The following is a 12,966-nucleotide window of genomic DNA, read 5'->3' on the forward strand; positions in this document are numbered from 1 at the left end:
AGCCTGGGATGTGATCCTTACACTGAAGCCCTTTGTCTTTAAGGCACCACCTGGCCTCTTTTTTTTTTTTTTAATGTATTGTTACTGTTGTCACAGGATTGCTGGTGACTCAGCTGCTGTGATCACTTCTTTCTTGTTAAAGCAGTCCACCTGAAAAATCTCCCTGGAATAGCAACTTTTTTCCTTCAATATGTAGAGCTACCAAAACCAAGCTGTGTCTCTGGGCCACTTATCTTCACACTCCCTAGGTATGGAAGGAACACTAGAAACCAGGGCACTGTTTGCCAGCCGTGAGCTTTGGGGGCAGTGCAACAGTTTGGAGGGTGTAAATAACTATAAACCCACATCTTGAATCTCCTGAGCTTGGAAGGGTCAATAGCTGTCCTGGCTCTTTTCCTGACTTCTTTCCCTTTGTTGTGTTGCATTGGGAAGGATTTGGGAAAGAAATATGTCCAGCCTCTAAGGAAGGTTTGTGTTTATGTGCCGTGTGGAGCCAGGTGGGGTGTGCACTGCCCCAGGCCCAGGCGCTGTAGGGGGAGCTGTGCTCTGCCTGGCTGGCTGGAGTCTTCACTCTTATCAGTGTGCCTGTCTCTGTAGCGCTGCCCACACACAGTACATTCTGTCCCCCTCCTTGGGAGACTTGTCCCCACAGAATGCCTCAGGCAGTGATATGTGCTAATGAGATGCATGAGCTTTGGGATTGTGGCCACAATGTGCATTTGGCTGATTTAGTTTCTGGTTCTAGTTTGGTTTATTTTGCATGTGACTTGTATTGCTGAAACTTTCTCTCAGCCTCTTGTCATTAAATTCCAACTTAAACAGAAGTCCCAGCAGGAGGATAACAGCTCCAGGAAAGCAAGCCACACTTATGCTGTGAGTGTATGCAGTGGGTATGTTTATTTGATATTGTGTGTTTGTCTGAGTGCATTTTTAAGACCACTTAAAAATAATACCTGTCTGTGAAAAATGTGGGCACTTGGGTTGCACTAGGGAGTGACAACTCATATCATGGATTGCTGCTGTGCTGTTGTAGCCTGTCTGACATGGGTAGCTCATCTACCTGTAGGGGCCTAGCTGCTTGCTTTATGTATATTCTGTGAGTGAAAGCTCAGGAAGATATGAGCAGGGAGAAGCTGCTTGATGACTGGGAGAAGAACATAGCAGTGAGGGGCAAATGTAAGCTGGCTTTATACACATTTACTTGAGAATGCAGATCTAAGTAGATAGGGGATGCCAGCAGGAGACCATACCCAGGATGCGGCTTGATATGCTTATTTCACAGATGAAAATTTGAGTGAGAAGCAAAGAGTAGGTAGGATACATGCAAAAGCCACATGCTAGGTTTAGAGCTTATGCCAGCAGTCATGTGTCTGGAACCAAATAGAATAGGGCTCAGGGAGGTGGATTCACTATCCTTATGACCTGTTCCCTTGTTGCTTTCATTGTGTATTCTTTAGTGTTCATGCAATTTTTCTAGACAACAAAATTTAATTGAATCGCAGCTTGGAAATTGAAATCTGCGTGTTTATTGAGAATTTTCTATAATACGGGTTTGTGGTAGTCTAGGCATTAGAGTTATAGCAGTGAGCAGAATACACATCCCTGTGGCCGTAAGTAGCTTACATTCCATTGAGACACCGATGTTAATCCAATGACCACTCCATTATGAGATTGCCAGGTTCGATGTACAGAATAAACATGGGACCAGACCTTGGGGCAGACTTCTATGTTCAGTATTTCCCATCAGCTATTCAGAACTGGAGCCCAAATTGTTTTTCACTTATATTTCTTCTGTGTTTTTGGTCCATTGTGTTGATCTGACTGGAGTGTGTGCGTGTGTGTGTGTGTGTGTGTGTGTGTGTGTGTGTGTGTAAATTTTTTTGTGTGTTGGTGCTTGAACTCAGGGATCTCTTTCACTTTTTCATTCAATGTTGGTGCTCTACTGCTTGAGACACAGCTCTATTTCTAGCCTTTTTGTTGGTTAATTAGAGATAAGAGTCTCTCAGGTATGTCTTCCTGGGCTGGCTTCATATCATAATCCTCAGAGTTCAGCCTCCTGAGTAGCTAGGATTACAGAGTTCTTCCTCCTGAGTAAGTAGGACTATAGGAGATAGACACTGGCATCCTGCTTTCAGAATTTTATTTAATTTCAAAGACTTCTGCTGGTCCATGTGTTTGGAATAACACATTTGACAGAAACACATATTGTGTTTTCTTTTGAGTCCTTGATCTTGGCTCTGTCCAATGCAAAATCACTTTCCAGTTGCATTGCCTGCCATTAGAAATGCTAGCTGAGAAGACTTAGGTTTGAATTCCTTCATTTTTTCAGGGTTAACAGCTTTGAGTTTTGATCAATTTCTACTTCTCTTTAGCCATGGACTGTTGAGATATCTTCAGCCTTCCGAAATCTTGGCCAAGAACCTGTTCGTCAGTATTGTCCCATACTCTGTCTTTCTTTATAGACAAATGCTCTACTAGCTCTCTGGAGGAAAAAATGGAATCCAATTAGATGCTGATTTTCCCTCTTTCTCCCTGACCTTTACAGCTACACATGGCTACTCATTTCTGACTATCCCCTTTCCACTGTGCCTTTTAAGGAGTCAGAGTAGATGGTAACAGGGAGAGGTAGGAGATTAGATAAAGCTGGATTCTTTTGTTTGGGCTTTTTATAAAAAACAAACACAAAAACTGTGCTTGTTTTTGTCTTTTTTTCTTTTTGGGTATTAGGGATTGAACCAAAGACATTGCACTTGCTGGCAATCACTTTGCCACTGAGCTACATCCCAGCCCTAAAGGTGGATTCTTTTTTTTTTTTTTTTTGACAGTCCTGGGCTTGAGCTCAGGGCCTGAGCACTGTCCTTGGACTTTCTCAAGGCTAGAGCTCTACCACTTGAGCCTCAGCACCACTTCCAGCTTTTTTCTATATATGTGGTACCAAGGAATCAAACCCGGGTCTTCGTGCATGCTAGGCAAGCACTTTAACCACTAGGCCAAACTCCCAGCCTAAAGATGGATTCTTAAAATACATATTGGTGTCTGAGACCATTACAAGGCCAATGAACCCCTAATTATTTTTGGAATAGTGTCTTTTTTAATTTTTTTTATTTTAATGTATAGAGGGTTATAGTTATATTCACCAGATAGTAGGTGCATTACTTCTCACACATTGATACCCCTTCTCATATTTTTGTCCCCATTTCTCTCCCTCCATCCCCTCCCAATCATCTTGTTTTTCACCCTTCCCTTTCCTATTTCAAATAAACAAATAAATGTTTATACAATATGCCAGGTAATAAAGTCATATACTAAAATAATAGGAGATTAACCAAAGGGCGACAAAAGAGAAGAGAAATAACATAGTACATTAAGAACAACAATCACATAATATAAAGCTCTTGTTTCCATATCCTGGAGATCCTTTCATTTAGCCTCATCCTATATGGTCTTATGTATCTAGAAGCTACCTGTTTTCTTTTAAGCCACACATACAGAAATTTGTAGACTGGATTGCAACTTAAGAGTAGAGGCCACTTTTTAAGCATATATGAAGCTCTGTGTTCCAACGCACATGCCTACACATACAAAATGCAAAGCTGCCCAGCACTTCGTATTAAACTTTTTTTCCCCTATTGGTCATGGGGCTTGAACTCAGGGCCTGTGCATTGTCCCTGAGCTTTTCTGCTCGAGTACTAACTCTACCACTTTGAGCCACAGCTTCACTTTCAGTCTTCTGGTTGTTAATTAGAGATAAGAATCTCAAGGACTTTCCTGCTTGGATGGGCTTTGAACCATGATTCTCAGATTTCAAGTCTTCTAAGTAGCTAAGATTACAGGTGTGAGCAACTGGTACCAGGCTCAGTTTGTTTTTAAGATAGGGCCTTATGATTTTGTCTAGGCTCATCTTGAACCACAATCTTCCTAGCCTGCTTCCTAAGTAGCTGGAATTTCCTATGCTACCATACTTGGCCTACTAAATTAGGATAGCAATAATTCATAAACAGAAGCTCTTTGGGATCCTTAATAACTTTTAGGAGCATAAAATGGCCTGGAGACTAAAAATGTTTGAGAACCACTGACCTAGAGGGTTGGTCAAATATTAGTTCTTCATGAACCTAACATGACATAACAGTGGAGCTTAATGTCATGACATTCCTGACTCAAATGTTCATAGTGTGCCCTAGATATGTGGGTTGCCTAGAACAAGTGAATCCTTGGGAACTATGGGACTACTCACATCCTGGGAGAGGGGGTTGGCCTGTGTATCACCATACAAAATACTCTGAAGAGGGTTCCTGCAGCTCTCTAGGTGGAATGTGGCATAGCCTGAGAGCCTGGCTCAGATCTTAGACTGATTCCTGCCTACAGTGATAGCACTAGCTGCTTCCCAGGCATACCTCTTCCTCTAGGGATCATAACCAGGGATTCTTCAGCTGAAGGAAGAAAGAGCTGAGTCTCAAGAGACACACGTGTCTTGTGAGCACTGATGCTAATCCCAGGCCAGATGTGCCAGGGGGTTGGAGTGGCGTTCCAGACCAGATGTGGACCTGGGTGTGTGCCCAGCTCATATGAGGGCTCAGCTCTCTGACTGACATGGTCCTCCTCCCTTTGCTCCATGCTCAGATCAGAATCTGCAGCTCTGAGCAAGTAAAAACCTGTGAGCTTCCACCCCTAGCTCTCTAGGGCTCCACTGAGCTGCAGTGGCAGCTAGGGGTTTCAAAGGTCACCCCAGCTGGGCAGATTAGAACAACAGATCTCCCAGTGAAGTTGGCTGCCTGGCCGCAGAAGACAAGTTGCAACATCTCGAGCAGAGTTAGAACAAAGCCCCTTCACTTTGTCAGTCTGGCCCTGAGCTCTGTGGCATTCGGCACTCCTCTCCATTCTCGCCAGACCTTGGACAGGAACCTCAGCAGCACAGCAGTGACACACAGCTGCCTCAAGTCCTGCCACCGTCTGGAGGCCACGGTAAGATGTGTCCCCATGTACAAGTGGGTGGCCTGCCCCACTTTGTCCTGGTGGGTCTTGGCAAGCCAGCCTGGCACAACGGAGGAGCAGCTCATTCCAGGATTATGAAGTGATTAGAGCATTTGTTGGGATTTGAGCGCATTGTGGAGAGGATTAAGGAGGGCTAGTGGGGCTGTCACTCTCTGGAGTGTTCACACATGGGTGGTTTTATGGCCTATGATGTGTATTCTTGGGGGGGTGTCTGTGGCAGGCTGCCAGGCTTACCTGGGAGCCCCTGTATTCAAGGAAGGTTTAGTACTTCTAAGATGCACTGTGAACTTGTTTTCAGACAGTGAACATTTAAAGTGTATTTATTTTGAATAGGGAAGGAGTGACTGGCTTTTTCAAACTTATTTCGCTGGATGACTGGAACCCCAAATTTTTACTTTTTCTCCCCTTATGTTTTTGTCTCAGAATTTTTCCTTTTTTGGCCACAGTTGAAAGTGCCCTTTTCTGGGTTCAAGGGATAATTTAAAGTACTTTTGATCACATTAAAGTCCAGTTAACTCAGTGCTGCTTTGAATGAATAATAAATTGTGTTACTTGTGGAAACTTTATTTGGAGATAGGCTTTGTCCAAACATCAGTGAAGGGCTTCCAGCTGCTGGACCATTGCCCTTTTGAACCCCTCCCCAGCATTTTTCTCTTACTCTGCCCTTCCATCTGGATTTGCCTGATATTATATGAAGCCCATTGGCTCATGTGATTGATTGTAACCACCAAGCATTGTTTTAATGATAAAATTATTACAGATAGCATTCCACTTCTCTATTTCAAAAAACTGAAATATAGCTACCAGGCTTAATGCAGGATTTAAAGAGAAACAATGGCTTGGGTTGATTTATTTTGTTGTTTATTTCCCCGTACATATTCCAGTAGCTATTAGTTGGCAATGTGGTGGGAATCATCTGTGCTGATGATGGCAGTGGTGAGACAATGGGCTGAGGGTGAGGGTGAGTGAGCTGCTTGGTGTGACTGGCCACCTTGGGACTGGGTTCCAGCTCTTCCTGAGAACCACATTGCAAGGGACAAACTGTTTCCTTGCCATCTTGACATGCCTGTACCTTTTCAGACTGACACCAGACTCCTGCTAGGATGGGTAGCTGTAGTCCTTATTGATGAAATCATCTGGGGTACCCAGAGATTTGGTTGGATATCACCAGGTCAAGGTGGTCAATGATGGATGAATGTATAAAGATAATTTGTGTCTGTATGTTATAGTGGACTATTATTCATCCATAAGGAAAGAATGAATTCTGCTGACTACATTGGTACATGATATGAATCATAAGGGTTTATAGAAAACATCCAGGCCTTATCTCACCATTCTTGGTTTTAAACTGGTCCCCTACCCTCCTTTTCCCCGGACCTGGAGCAGAGGAGCCTTTGCCTTCCAAAGCCAGGCCTGAGAGCAGAAAGTCTCTGCTCTCAGAATGATGGTCAATTTCTCATTACTGTATAAACAACTGTTTTAAAAGCACAAAGGAGTTATTTTGGTTCCTTGTTTCAGTCCATAGTTGACTGACTTCATTGTTTATGGGCCTGTGATGAGTCAAAGCATCATGGCAGAAGGACCTAGTAGAGCCGGGCTGCTCATCTTATAGTGACCAGGAAGCAGAGAGCAGACAGAGACTATAGACAAAATAGCTTCAATGACACACCCCTCTGACCTACTCCCTCCAACAAGGCCCACTTCCTAACAGCCCATTTGTCTAGAAATTTACCAGTGGCTTCATCCCTTGATACTATTAGTATCTCCTCTAAATGACTGGATTCATTAGCTGGGGGCCTTCAACATGTGAGCCTTTAAGGGGGACATTCTACATAGAAACAATAACAGAGAGCTATATCCTCTTCCCTTCTTCTGGGCGCCACTCAAGCCTATTGTATATTTCATCACTGGGATGAGCAAGAAATGTCTTGTTTGGGTCTCAGAGCCTCCAGAAAGCCAGCAGAGGAGGACTGTCATCTGACTTCGATATGTTTTCCACTTCTGAGTTGTGTGACTTTGGGCAAGTGTAACTGGTTTTCTAAGCCTCACTGCCTTCTTTTGTGAAGGGGATAGTTAGAAGTACTTGCTGAAGTGTTAGGTTGGGGCAGAGCCCCATCTTGGCACTTATAATGGAATGGTGCCATTAGATCAGATGGGGCAGTGCTGCCCAAAGCTGCCAGCATTCTCAGGTCCCCTCCCACCTCCTCCAAGAATTCTGTCCTCTGCCTCTTATGCACATAACTGAAGATAAGGAGGCTCATCTGAGCATTTATCTGTCCTTAGTGACAGGGACTGATTCTGGGTGATGGCTTCCTTTGTGAAAGGGCTGCCACCTCCCACTTGCTGGAAGCCTTTTGTGAACTTCTATACTCCCATTCAAGTCTTCTCCCACCCCATTTGACAGAAATCTGAGGCCAAGGAATGGAAATCACTTACCTAGCCCACATCAGGAAAGTAGCTGGGCCCCCTGGGTTTGTGGCAGGATCATAAAAATCTAAGCCTTATATAAACTGCTCCTCCTCTTGTCCTGGTTACCAGAGTCTTTTGTATTTTCCTGATTGGAATGTGGAATATAGAAGGAAATATCCTCTCTCTCTGAGTGTGGTCCTAGGTCGCTATGCAAGCTATAAAAGCCTCACAGCAAAGCTGGATGCCATTGGTTCACACCTATATCCTAGCTAGTCAGGAGGCTGAGATCTGAGGATTGTGGTTGGAGCCAGCCCAGGCAGAAAAGTCTATGAGACTCTTTATTTTTATTTAATCACAGAAAAAGCTGGAAGTGGCACTGTGGCGCAAGTAGTAGAGTGCTAGCCTTGAGCAAAAGGAGTTTAGGGACAGCACCCAGACCCAAAGTTCAAACCCCAACAACAACAAAAACAACACAGCAGCTGAGTGCTAGTGTGGCTCATGCCTAGTTAAGAGGCTGAGATCTGACAATCACAGGTCAAAGCTAACCTGGGTAAAAAAGTCCATATGACTCATGTCTCCAAATAAAACAAAACAAAAAAACAAAAACAACAACAACAACAAAAAAAACTGAAAGTGGAGCTGGGTTCAAGTGGTAAAGTGCTAAGTGCGAGTAAAAACGCACAAGGATAGTGCCCAGGCCCCGAGTTGAAGACCCAGGACTGGCACCAAAACAAATAACAAGAACTTCACTGCATAATTCACAATAATAGAATTAACAGGTTGCTAGTGATAAATGACTAGATAAAGAAAATATTTATAAATATGCATGTATCTATACTTACATAATAATGAACTATTACGATCTATAATATGATCATAGATATGTAAATGACATAGGGAAAATAAAATTTTGCAGTAAGTTCAGCCCTGGGTAAAAAGCATGAGACCTTTTCTGAAAAATAACAAAGTAAAAAATGGCTAGGAGCATGGCTCAAGTGATAGAACACGAGTTCCAATCCCAGTGTTGCCCTTCACCAAGAGAGAAAGAGAGAGAGAAAGAGAGAGAGAGAGAGAGAGAGAGAGAGAGAGAGAGAGAGAGAGAGAGAGAGAGAGAGAGAGAGGAAGAAGAAGGAGGAGGAGGAGGAGGAGGAGGAGGAGGAGGAGGAGGAGGAGGAGGAGGAGAAGAAGAAGAAGAAGAAGAAGAAGAAGAAGAAGAAGAAGAAGAAGAAGAAATCCTATCAATTGTGACAACATAGGCGAAGAATACTATGTTCAATAAAATAGTCAAACACAGATTGACAAGTCAGTGTAGAAGCTAAAGAAGTTGGTTTCGTAGGGAGCCAGAGTAGACCAGTGACAACTATAGTTTAAGACAAAGAGGGGACATGGCGAGAAGCTGGAGAACAAGTACTATGTTAGCATTTTGAAGCTGTGACAAAATACCCGAGAAAAATCAACTTAAAGAAGGAAAGGTTTGCTGGATGCTGGCGATTCACCCCTGTAATCCTAGCAGGAAAGTCTGTAAGACTCTTGTCTCCAATTCCCCACTGGAAAAGCTGGAAGTGGAGCTATGGCTCGAGTGGTAGAGTGTTAGTCTTGGGCAAAATAAAATCAGAGAAAGCATCCAGGCCCTGAGTTTAAGGTCAGGACTGGCACCAAACAAACAAAAAAAAAAAAAAAGGAAAAGTTTATCTTGGCTCATTATCTTGGTTCCTGGTTTTAGAGGTTTTAATTAGCTGGCTCTGTTTCTTTTAGGCTTGTGGGGAGTAGAGGATTATGGCAGGAAATGTGTGGAAGTTGCTCACCTCATGGCCATCAGGAAGCAGGGAGATGGAAGAAGGCAGGGTCCTAATATCCTCTTCAAGGACACTCTCCCCGCAGGGGCCTCACTTCCTCCCACCAGGCTTGGTCTCCTACTTTGGCAGCCCTTCAGAGCCATCCATTTCACATCCAAACCCTAACATGTTCCAAAATACAGCAGGACAGGAGGAGTAGGTTCTATAGATGAGCAAGGCAAATATATCTCAATCTTATAGGTTTACGACTTACTATATTTTATAAAGAGCTAGTGAAGTGGGATCATTAAAAGTTCCTGACACATGTAATAAATGCATAAGGAGACAGAAATGAAAATTATTCTGGTTTGACAGTCACACATTGTATATAAGTATTATCAGTTTAAGACATCATATGACCATTTTGAAATGGTTCTACAAGCACATGGCAAATACAATATGAATAAGATAAAATGGCTAGACATCAGTGGTTCACACCTATAATCCTAGCTACTCAGGAGGCTGAGATCTAAGCATCCCAGTTCAGAGTCAACCCCAGTAGGAAAGTCCAACTGGTGATCAGAAAATCCAGAAGTGGAACCATGGCTCAAGTGGTGGGGTGCTAGCTCTCAGGCTCTGAGTTCAAGTGTCAGGACTAGTACCCCCCCCAGATCATTGGATCTAGGTGGAAATTATGTATTCCTTCCACTTTTCTGTATTTTTGAAATCTCCCCATTGTGATTCTTCTTAATTTAAGATTTCTATAGAATTAAATTCATTTTAGTATTTTCTTTATAAATATTTACTCACATAATGGCCTAGAATTCCACTGTGAGTGACGAGTTTTCACTGATGGCTATTTAACAAGATTTCTTAAAGTCTACTTCTTGCTATAAATAATGCAATCAGGGTGGGAGTTTGGCCTAGTGGTAGAGTGCTTGCCTAGCATGCACTAAGACCTGGGTTAGATTCCTCGGCACCACATACATAGAAAAAAAACCAGAAGTGATGCTGTGTGGTTCAAGTGGCAAAGTGCTAGCCTTGAGGAAAAAGCCCAAGGACAGTGCTTAGGCCCTGAGTTTAAGCCTCAGGACTGGCAAAAAAAAAATGCAATCAATGTTTTTCTTTTTTGTATGTGTGTGGTGTGTGTGTTCCAAGGGATTGAACTCAGGGCCTGGGCACTGTTCCTGAGCATTTTTGCTTGAGGGTAATGATCTACCACTTGAGCCACAGCTCCATTCCTCCCTTTCTGCTGATTAATTGGAGATAAGAGACTCAAACATTTTCCTGCCCAGATTGGCTTTGGACCATGATCCTCAGATCTCAGCTTCCTAAGCAGCTAGTGTCCAGACACTAGAATAGCCACCAGTGCCTGGCTTCACTCAATGTTCATATATATGCATTGTTGGACTGCATCTTTTATTCTTTCTCAAGAATGTTTTTTCCTAATAAAGTTCTAAAAGAATTTAAAGTAGTAAAAAATAATATTCTAAAAGAATGTAATTCTACATTCTTGGGAAAAGAATTACATTCTTGGGAAAAGAATGTGGAATTACTAGGAAAAGAATGGCAGCATTTTCCCCCAGAACCTGTTTTGCCAAATTCCCTTCCAGAAAGAGTGTACCAATGCTTGTATCCCCTGGGAGCCTTCCAGTGAGCCCATGCCACCATGGCTCACCAGCACTGCATTGTCTCTTTCTCTTTTGTACATCCATCTGGTTACTTGACAGAAGTAATACCTTGTTATTAAAATGCACTCTTGGATTATTGTGGGGACTGGATAATCATTTGCTTGCTAGTTTTTTGTGTGTCTTTAGTGGACTATGCGATTCATGTCCTTTGAGCTAATTTCTAGGACAAAGTATTCTGATCCTTTGGGGTTTTTTAAATTGCTTTTTTTTTCCAGTGAGGTCTAATACTAAGAATTAAACTCAGGGACTTGAGCTAGCAAGTCAGATGCTTTACCACTTGAGCCATCCCTTTGGTCCCCCTTTTTTTAACCTTTTATTTATTTAGTTATTAATTTGGGGTTTGAATTCAGGGTCTTGTACTTGCTAGGCTGGCATTCTGGCACAACTCCAGCCTTGTTTTGGGGTGTTTTGTTTTTGTTATTGTTTTTAAAGTCAGGCCACTAGTGCTTGGTTCTACCTTATTTTTGAGGAAGGGTTTTTGCTGTATGTTCAAGCTGGCCTGGGATGCAGTCCTCTCAACTGTACTTCCCCTTGTGGTTGGGGATAACAGGTGAGCATCACTATACCCAGTCAGTGGTTGAGATGGAATCTCACAAACTTGTTTTTTGTCTGAGCTGCGCTTGGGCCTTGATCTCTCATCTCTGACGCGAAGGTAGTTAGTGTTACAGGTGAGAGTCACCACATCTTGCTAGACCTTATTTTTATTTCAAATATTTTATACTAGATTATCATCCATCTTTGATGTTGATGGTTTGTTCTGATATACAGAAAAACCTAATTTTACATATAACCCTGTAGATGTTTGTGAATTCAACCTCTTTCACCTCTACTTTGTTATGCCAACCTCAGAAACTCTTCTACCTAACCCACTTGCAGGAGGCAGGAAGGCTGAGATTCAAATACCAGTTTTGTCCCCTGCTGTGTACAGGCTTGGGGAAATTTCTTCAGCTCACCATGCTAGTGTTAGGCTAAGGTTGATGAGATTGTTGGTTGCATAGATTGTCATTTACATGGTATCAGGAGGTGAGAATAGACTATCATCTCTGAAGTGTTTATAGAGTTCCCCATATATTGTAAGCGTTTGCTTTTATAGCTGCCCCAAAATCATATCATCTAGAAAGCAATTCTGTTTGCAAAGCCAATACTTCATCAGTAAAAGAGAAAGCTGTGGATGTACCCTTTTACAAACAAATCCAGTCACTTTGTTACTTTAGTTTGTTCTTCAAAAGTTGAGTCTTACCTTATTTTTCTTAGATATTACATTTAAACAAATGATTTGTATGTCCCAGGCACCTCTTTCTTTAATGTCAGCTATTCAAACTTAGAACATAGGGTTTAAAGATGACCAGTATCCACAGAAAATGAGTAGAAAAGCCAAAACTAGGACATGGAGCCAAGTAAATATAGGGGAAAAAAGATGATTGGGAGGAGATGGGGGGAAGGAAAGGGAGACAAAAACAGGAGAAGGGATATCAAGATTTGAAAAGTAATGCACCCATTACCTGACAAATGTAACTGTAACCCCTCTGTACATTATCCCAACAAAAAATACAGTATTTTTTTTAAAAAACCACTAAATATAGAACTACCCTATGATCCAGCAGTTCCACTCTTGGGATTTATCCAAAAGAGTATAAACTAGGAAACAGTAAGGCCACCCATACAGCCATGTTCATAGCAGCACTGTTCACCATAGCCAAGCTATAGAATCAGTCCAAATGCACCCCAGTGGATGAATGAATCAAGAAAATATGGCATTTATACACAATGGAATTTTACTTAAGCATTAGAAAGAATGATATTGCATCATTTGCAAAAAAATAGGACATGGAAAAAATTATGTTAAGTGAAGTCAGACCCAGAGAGACAAAGGATGCATGTTTTCTCTCATATGTTTTCTAAACATATAAGAAAACAATTTGTGGGTAGAATCCAAGTGCACATAAGTGTACTAGATGAAATATGTTAGATGCAGGGGAGAACTCAAACAGTATAATTTGTTAGAAAGGCTAACTCGCAGTCCTTAGTTATAGAGAAGTTGGCCTGGCTCATCTTCAGATGCCTTCCTTCTCTGATATGCTGTGACTTTCAAGCTTCTT

General features: G+C 42.2%; 1 protein-coding gene across 2 annotated transcripts in view; it reads left to right on the top strand.

The window, feature by feature from the left end:
- Window positions 1-777: 777 nt before the first annotated feature.
- Mylk (myosin light chain kinase) overlaps window positions 778-12,966 on the top strand; it is a 202,635-nt gene continuing 190,446 nt past the window's right edge. Inside the window, exon 1 of one of the 2 annotated variants that reach the window (XM_090345269.1) lies at window positions 778-873. The gene's annotated coding sequence lies outside the window, so the exon portion shown is untranslated. Of the gene's footprint in view, window positions 874-4,864; window positions 4,963-12,966 lie in introns of those variants that run through there. The other variant, XM_090345261.1, reaches the window with a different exon arrangement.

Source organism: Megascapheus bottae, chromosome 1 (assembly GCF_031878675.1).
Source record: "Megascapheus bottae isolate mThoBot1 chromosome 1, mThoBot2.hap1, whole genome shotgun sequence".
Taxonomy (NCBI): Eukaryota; Metazoa; Chordata; class Mammalia; order Rodentia; family Geomyidae; genus Megascapheus; species Megascapheus bottae.